The sequence below is a fragment of the Cibotium barometz genome, chromosome 49 (assembly GCF_041138505.1).
Source record: "Cibotium barometz isolate CiBa-2024 chromosome 49, ASM4113850v1, whole genome shotgun sequence".
In the NCBI taxonomy this organism is placed as follows: Eukaryota; Viridiplantae; Streptophyta; class Polypodiopsida; order Cyatheales; family Cibotiaceae; genus Cibotium; species Cibotium barometz.
In genome coordinates, this window is record NC_141094.1 from 26,960,037 (window position 1) to 26,969,255 (window position 9,219).

The window sequence follows — 9,219 nt, forward strand, 5'->3', positions numbered from 1 at the left end:
AGTATATACAAGCGGTCCATAATGTGAACATGCTAAGTGGGGTAGGTAGGTGTGGACTAGTCGCTGTAGTCCAGCTGTAGAATCTCTGGCAAAGATATGTTGGTGCTAGCTACCAAACTCGAGCCTAGTGATGTAAATGTCAAACGGTCATGTAGGTGCCTCATGAGTGTCAGCTCATGTTGATCTTGACATCTCAAGACCCCCCAGCATGTCGTCTGACCACCAAGAGAATCCGTTTGCGCATCCTTGCTCCAAAGCCAACATTGGCACCATTTGAAGGGCATAAAAGATTTTCGCAAGTCGTCTAGATAGGGAGGTAGAACATACCAAGGACTACTCGCGTGCAAAGCATTGGCCACATCAGACCTTTCCTCCGTGGTTTCTCGACAACCCGAAAATGGATATAGGCCACTTTTTTCAACTTGTCGCCCAACAGCAATGGATAATGGTCGAGCATCGTAAACGATGTCAGACTACTCCATCCATCCAAAAAGGTAAAGTGCTCAGTTTCTCTCGAGGATTGCATTCGTGCAGTCCCATCTAGCATATGAACATGGCGAGCAACCACCTGGCAAGTCAACATTAACAAAAACATCAAGATCAAATTTGCAGTGTTGTCCTCAAGCGACCCTTCAAGTTACATTTGGCTACATTTGAAAATCATGAATACTTAATTGTGAAACAACTCAGATCGCTCAGCTCCTCCCCGCACATATGACTGTGAGATGAGTGTTCTACCTACTGGGAGTCTTTCATTTCCCTTCAAGTTATGTGGAAACAACTTCATATTTATAGCTTGTCTTGTTTCTCTATTAATCTTTGGAGGGGAACAATATTTCCTATATTAAACACCCCTATGGTCAAGTCATGAACCTACACTCATATGAAAACCATAGATAGAAATACATGGTAAGTGATTGTGAAGCACCATAAAATACTTACTAGAAAAAATCAAATGCCAAGAATGCAAAATAAATTTGCTTACGCATGGAGATACACCAAAGACCAATGCTTCACTAGCCCACATGTCACAAACCATACTTCATCAGCTCTACGAAGGATGATGCAAACTTTGTGGTGTTCCAAGATAGCTCTTGTGTGAACACATTCCACTCAAGGAACTCAATGGAATCCAGTAGCTCTACAGCCAATCCTGTGGGAAAGTCAGCTAAATTTCTCAAACACATCTGAGAGGATCTCAACTCGAATCTCTTTGCCAAGTATCCAAGGATGAGACGATTGTTTTTCCTTCTGTGCTTTCTCTTGTTCATTCTCTTCTTTGTCTTCCTCTTTTTGTGTCACATATTCTTGTGCGACATCTTGTCCTTGGCCTTGGGAGACCCCTGGAACATTCTCTCCTTTTATGTTCTCTCCTTCTTTGGTCACCTCAAGTTGTATTGTAACGCTCATAAATCCTGACGTCTGTGAGAATAACACTAAGTATATATACCACAACAACTCAATGTTGAAATAAATGCTTCAAAAGCTATAAATTCAGGAAGGTACATACCTCTTGGAGTTGATATTTTCTTTCCCTTTGGTGCCATCCCTTGATAAAACCTTGATCAATCTTTATGAAAAGAAACATGTGTCAATAAATTTAGCAAAAATCATATAAATGGACACTTGGATTAAAAGCGTTATGCATGTATGCAAGATAGACATTATGCATGTATGTAAGATGCTAGCTCATGGCCTACAATGATTGCGCAAAAAATGGGGGCCATGGAGGTTATTTGCAAGCAATGTAGATTAAAGAAAGGGGGGGCCCAAACCCACAAAGTCTGTGCTAGAGTATGTGGGGGCTCTTGGCCCCCCTGTCTTTAATCTACAACTGCAAGCTACAAGTGACTAGTGCTTCCTCATCATGCAACCATGGAAAAAAAAAGGGGGCCCACAAACTCTACGCGTAAGAGAAAGTAAGCAATAATATATGCATGAAGGGAAGTGCTACAAATGTGGAAGAAAAGACCACATATCTTCTCAGTTCTTGGATAAAGGTCAAGTGTAAGAAGGATAGATCCCTATGAAGGTGTTTCTCAATGCATTTGTAAATAAGGCATTATAATGCTAGAGTTACCATAAGAGACCATATGCATAATGTAGATGGCGTATTTCATGGCATACTATTCCAGTGTTGTAAGAGTCATTCAAGCCTAATGAAATCATGAATACAGTCTTCCTTCGCGGTGTTATGTACTTGGCTAAGAAGTTTTAAGTTTTGATCAGAACCGTCTGTTCAAAACCATAAAGTCCTTCCTCATCACGTAGCCATGGCAAAAAAAAAGGGGGGGGGGGGGGGGGGGAGAGCCCCCATAGACTCTACACTAGTCTATAGGGGATCTCGGGCCCCCCTTTTTTTTCCATGGCTGCACCACCATAGCCATGGATCATACATTGCAAGGATCATATCCTAGCATGTGTTGCATGAGCTTCATGGCCTTCAAGGTCATGCATGAATCTTACACCAAGTGCTTTCTCTGCGCATGCAGTCATGGAAAAAAAAAAGGGGGGGCTCTGGCCCTCCCCCTTTTTTTTCCCATGGCTGGAAGCGTAGAGAAAAGCCAGAACCTCATTATGCCAATGGTGGCTGCAAGCGCAGAGAGAAGGCAGAAGCTGCATCTGTTCAAAACAAGGCAAAAGGATCATATCCTCATTATGCAACCATAGCAAAAAAAAGGGGGGCCCAAGAGCCCCCATAGACTCTCCGATTGTCCCCCTTTTTTTTCCATGTGGCTGCACCACCATAGCCATGGATTACAAAAAGCTTCACAGATGAGAGATCTACCTTTTTTGGGACTTTGCTACACTCATCTTCACAAAACTTGCCTTCACAAACCTGTCTTCACAGTAGAGAGAGAGAGAGAGAGAGAGAGAGAGAGAGAGAGAGAGGGGAATCTCTTAGAGATTACTAATTTTGATAAAAGGAAATTAAAACAAATAGATAAAATAAAAACAAAGGAAAAAAGGAAGAATAAAGAGACGTAATTTTTTTAAATTTAAATTTAAACTAAGAACAAAAGGAAAGGAAAAGGCAAACAAAAGGGTGAGGAGGAGTGATTTTTATTTAGTATTTTCTCACTTCATTTCACTTTTTAACGTAGCAGAACAAATAATTTTTTTAATTCTAAAACAAAAAAAATGAGATCATTTTTAAAACAAAAAGTTAAAGAAAATAGAGAAAAAATAGAATTTTCCACAATGAAAATATTAAAAGAAGAAAAGGGGGGTCCCTACTAAATAATCTAAGAGAAGGGTAGGCACTCACACACATTATACATTATATACATTAAAAATTATAAACACACACACACACATATATTTTAAATATAAATAAATATGTATCCACTAAGTTCCTACCGTTATTATTAGATATAGCTGGGGTGATAAAGTGATTTTAATGCATAGGATTTGGTAAAATTCCAACAAACAAATTGTCAAGTTGATTATGGATTCATCCTCACATTCTTTATTCTATGTTTCCTCCCCTTCCACGCTCACTGTGCAAAATTCATAGTAAGTCATTCTCTTCTTAGAATGGAAGGAGACTTGATTGAGTGGCAAACTGATAAGCTAATTCTCTCAGGGACAGTTATCTTAGACAATGGCAAACTCATTGTAGGAAAAATATATTTAGCTAATCCTCTTCCAACTAGTGCTCACATGTCAAGTTTCAATGTAGTTTTGGATGGGGAAGATGGAACATCTATGCTTGTTCCCATGCAGAGTCAAACAAACATAGAAAGAAATATTCACTATGTTTTGGATGCAAGCTTATCCAAGACATATATTTTCCAAGAAACTTTCAATAATCCAACACAAATAGGTAGCACCTCGTATGTTGTGGATTTAGAAAGCCCATCAAATCGACCACATTTCTCATTTGTTAGTGATGCTATTATCAATCTTGATAAGGAAAGTGATGACTACATCCTTAAAGATATTAAATCACTCTGCTCTATGGGGAATGACAAAAAGGGCAAGGAGATTCCACGGAATAGGAGTGCAGTGCCCATGACATTGAATAAATACATGGAAGTTCCACAAAATAGAAGTGCAATATCTGAAATATTGAATCACAGTGGAACCAACATTCTTAAAGCACATTTGTCCAACATAGACAAGCACTTCAATGTAACAGAGTTGCCACGATAGTATAATGGGAATCTGGTTTTTGAGTTTCCACCTACTACAGATGGAAATGTTAAATCTACAGATGTTATGGAGCAAAAGTATGATGGGCACCTATGGACTAGGCCTTCAACATCAAACATGGCCATTAGCTGCACAGTGAGAATAAGTTAGTGCATTGGAACTCTTCAATGTCATCGAATAACATGCCCTTATTTTATCAATAACAAACAATACAACACTTGTTTTAGAGGATCAATCCAGAGGAAGCCAACATTGGGACTACAAACTGAGGATAGCAATAATCGCATTGCTTGTCATTGTAAAAAGCCAGCATATTGTGTGGGTACATGCAATTGCTTTGTTTATTATGTTATGCCCCATGATGTATCTTTAATAAGGTTGATGATACACATTAATAATCACAAACATCCACTGCAACCAGGGACTTCAAGGAGAAAGATGGATAAGACAAGAGAGCTGCTTGCAAATGTCTTGAGTGTAGATAAGAGTGCCCATCCAAGGAAGATTCAGATGATTGTAGCCAAGGAGTTAATAATGACTTCTTTGATTAAGGACTTCGAGGAAGACAATACAAAATAATTAGGCCATCTTGGAGATGCAAAACTCATAAATTTTCTAGAGGAATTAATACCATTGAGAGGTATATTTTTTGGATCATGGTTTTATTGTGTTAAGTGTATTTTTGGCTTGAAGTTTGATTGTGTTAAATGCACTTTTGTTAGATTCCGAAGACTAGTTTCACAAGAGAAAGTAGTATGGGGTCATCGCATATACGACAAATATTCCTTTAAAAAAATATTTCTTTTATACAAATATTGCACTGATGATCATACCAGTGTGTTGCTATGTACCCCAATGTAGGATGCACATGACATTCCCTCCTTAGCTTGGCAGAAGTAGCAAGTTCAGAGCTTCCAAGTAGTCCACCAATAACTGGGGGTACTCTTGAAAGAACTCTTGCTTCATGGGTTCCTTGATCCTTAAACTTTCATATAAAATTGTCTTATTCTTTGACAAGAACCATGCTTCCATCTGTGAAGAGAATTTTTTCTAGCTCTATGGCTTCTGCATCATCAATCATATGTGGTTGTAGCTCTTTTGATACATCCTACAATGCTGGACCTACATATTGCTTCAACTAAGAAACATGAAAGAAATTGTGCATAGTCCACTTTCCGACAACTTTAACTTTAAGAGACATGACTTAACTTTTGAATAACGAGAAACAGGTTGAAAGTACAAAATGAAACATTGGGAAAATGCTTGCCCACTTTCTTCAGCCATTGCTTCATAATGTTCATATATACCCAATCCCCTTCCTTAGAGTTGACATCTCACCTGGATTTGTTGGCTTCCATTGTGAATAAGCTTCGAGAGCTTTGACAAGGTGCTCCTTAACTGACTCAGTGATTTCAAGAATGTTTAGTAGTCTTGTTGGCCTCTGGAGATCGTGATACCTATCTCAAAAGAGATGAGAACTGGCAAACAAATGCTACCTCATATGGCATCCTGATACTCGATGAGTGAGTATCATTTAGGATTGTCTATACCAATGGAAGATATTGCTCCTGTTTCCACTCCTGGTCATGGTAGTGTGATTTGAGAACGTCAAAGGTCAATTGATTATATATTTCTATTTGGCCATCTGTTTGAGGATGGAATACATTGGTGGATAGTTGTAACTTAGTCCCAAAGTTGTCAAACAACACTCTTCGAAAATGGGACATGAATTTTGGATCCCTATCCGCCAATGTGATTGTCCATGGCAAACCACCAATGGGGTACCAAGGAAGCTATGTCCTCAGTTGTGGCTATCTGCTTGCATGGAATGAGCATAACTTTACTGAATCTATCCATAATAGTCATACATTGTGTGTTTCTAGATCTATCTGAGGTTGAAAGAGGGCCTATGAAGTCCATACTAATGTCATAAAAAGGTCCCTCTAGAATAGGCAAAGGCTAAAGTAACCATGTCTTTTTTGAATGCAAACCTTAGTCTTTCAGCGGCGGATGGAATGCTATAACTTAGTCTCAAAATTGTCAAACAATGCTCTCCAAAAATGGCACATGAATTTTGGATCTCTATTCGATGTGATTGTCTATTGGCAAACCACCAATGGGGTACCAAAACCGAATGAACAAGTGAGCTATATCCTTAGTTGTGTGGATGTGTGCTTGCATGGAATAAGCATCCAAAACTTAGTGCACTTGTCCACAATAGTCATTTAATATGTGTTTCTAGATCCAAATAAGGTGGAAAAGGGGTCTACGAAGTCCTTACGGATGTTGTGAAAAGGTACCTCTAGAGAATAGGCAAAGTCTAATGTAACCCTATCTTTTTCGTATGTGGAACTCACTTTTTGACATATCTAACATGCTTGGACGTGTTGGTAGACATCCTGTTGCATTTTGGGTCAATAGAATGACCTCTCTAACTTTTCTAGGGTACGGTTGATACCCCTATGACCTTCAACAAGAGAATCATGGGCATCATAGAGGAGAAGGACTTGACGCTTTTCTTTGAGTACATAAAGGCAGTTCTTGAAAAACAACCAACCATCTTGTATACTGTAGTGGCCTGCTTATGAACTGAGCGCCAATCGATACTTTACCCAAATTCTTCTGAATCTAGATATTATGCCTTCATGCTTTCCATGTCTTTGCCTTGAATTTCCAACATAGTGGACACTTGCAATGTTTGAATTGTGCATGTCGTATTCTTGCATTCAACCACACCATTCTATTGAGGAGTGTGAGGAGTGAAAATTTAACGGCTTATACCTTTATGTGAGCAAAAATTATGGAAGGCTTTGGAGATTAATTCTCCTCGTTGACTTGTCAAACCCTTTGTGTGGTCGCAGTCGACCAAAGTCACCCACTCTTGGAAGCAGGAGAAAGCTTGAGATTTTTCTACCAAGAGATAAACCCAAACTTTGTGTGAGTAATCATCAATAATTAGCATAAAGTACTTGACTCTTTCTAGGGTAGTAGTCTGCATGGAGCAGCATAGGTCCATATGAATGAGCTCTAGAACATGAGAAGCCCAATGAGTAGCCTCATGAGAGGAAAGGCATCTTGGTGTTTCTTGCCCATGAAGACAAGCCACACAAGTAGAGTGGTAGGGTTTCAATGGTGACACTCGACCATCTGCTCTAAGAACACTACATATGGTGCAGATATGTATAATTTACCAAAGATAGCAAATGGTTCAGATGGTGCAGATATGTATAATTTAACAAAGATAGCAGATAGTTCAGATGGTGCAAAGAAGTATAATTTAACAAAGATAGCAGATAGTTCAGATGGTGCAAAGAAGTATAATTTACTTGCCCAAAGAGAGGATGCCACAAATCCATATCCACATGAGCTACCAAGGCATGATAGCTATGAAGAAGTTGTTGTAGATGAGATTGGGACTTAGTCAGTAAATAGAGTAAAATTATGCTCAAAATGCATCTTAAAATAACATTTACTCAACTTAAAATAATAATAAAATAATACTACCGAATCTTTGCATGTATCCTAAAAGATAGTGGTAGTTAATGATAGAGAAACTCGAAGTTTTCCCCCAAAACTAGCTCTGATCTTCTTCGTCTCCAACATAGTCGTTCTTTCTTTTTCTAAGTTTTCTCCAAATTAAGCTCTCATCTTCTTCTTTCGTGTGTCTTTTGCTATACAAAATGGCAGCCTGTAGAATGCCTCGTACTAGCATTTCAGCTATTACTGTATTCAATAGTTATAATACGAATGATGGGACATGGATACCGTCTACAATTACAATCGGGAGCTGGGTACTTTTACAAAGAAGGAAGCGGAAGAGGGAGAAATGCTAATAAATTTGTGGAGCCATTCAAGGGACAGGTTAAAGAGTTCAAGGTATGTGAATCGAGCAAGCATGTGACAGAGGTACTAATACAACATGTTTTCCAGCATGTAGAATTGAGGGTGAAAAAATTTCCTCCTGGTCTTCCATGATATCGTCCAATTGTGAGTAGTATCTTAGTCAAAGCTTATTTTGTTTTAAAAGTGTTTAATTGTTGTTATTATGCAATTTTTTATCCATTCAATCATGTCTCCTTATTGTTTTGAAAGTGTCTAATTGTTGTTTTAAAAATGTCTAATCATTTGGTTTTATGCAGATGTTTATCCATCGAATAGGATAGACTAGCAACCAATGGAGAGTATAAGTGGGATTTTTTACGTTTTCCATGCATATGTAGGAGAACAATATTACAAAGGAAGAACTCATAGAGATCTTGCAGACCACATCATATTTTTCTATGATATGTAGTAGTTAGAACCAAACACGTCTTCTGAATGGGGTCGCTTGACTCCATTACCCCTCCCATTATTTGGAAGCAAAGATTGGCCATTGCCAACTTCACAAACTAGTGAAAGTTATAGGATCAGGTTGTATCACAATATACAGAAGTCTCTTAAGGCATCTGTTCAACAAAGAATGTCAAGCTTACTATTTTTATGCCTATCGAAGTGTTTGTTGACTTCTTATTTGTTGATGAAGAAATAAGAAATACTTCAACAATGTTTATTTGCAAGTCAAGTAAGGCACTAGACTTTTTGGACAATGGTTGGGACATGAGAAGAACAGAAGGCATCATTTCTGTTTTGGAGAAGTCAATAGTTTGCAAGTACATTATTGGCTCTCAAAACTTCATTGCAACTTTTCACTACACTAGATATCATTATGTTAATGGCAACCTTGTTCCATTAGATCAAGATTGGGAATCAGATCCTGAGAATATGCCTCTAGTAATGGAGATATATTTGGAAGGGCAATTGCTTACAATGCTAAACATACTATCTAAAACATCTTTTTCTCAAATTAGAGAAGACCTTACCATACGAGGAGATTGAACAATTGCCAAAAGATTATACATTTACAATGGATACTAAAAAGGTAAACCATTTATATTTACATTCACCATTTAGTATGCTGTGCATAACATTATGTAATATAACACTAACAAAACCCCTTTTTTATAGGTGCCAAGGTGAAAAGAGAAAACGACTTTCTACAAAGAATCTATCTCTCATACTATTCAC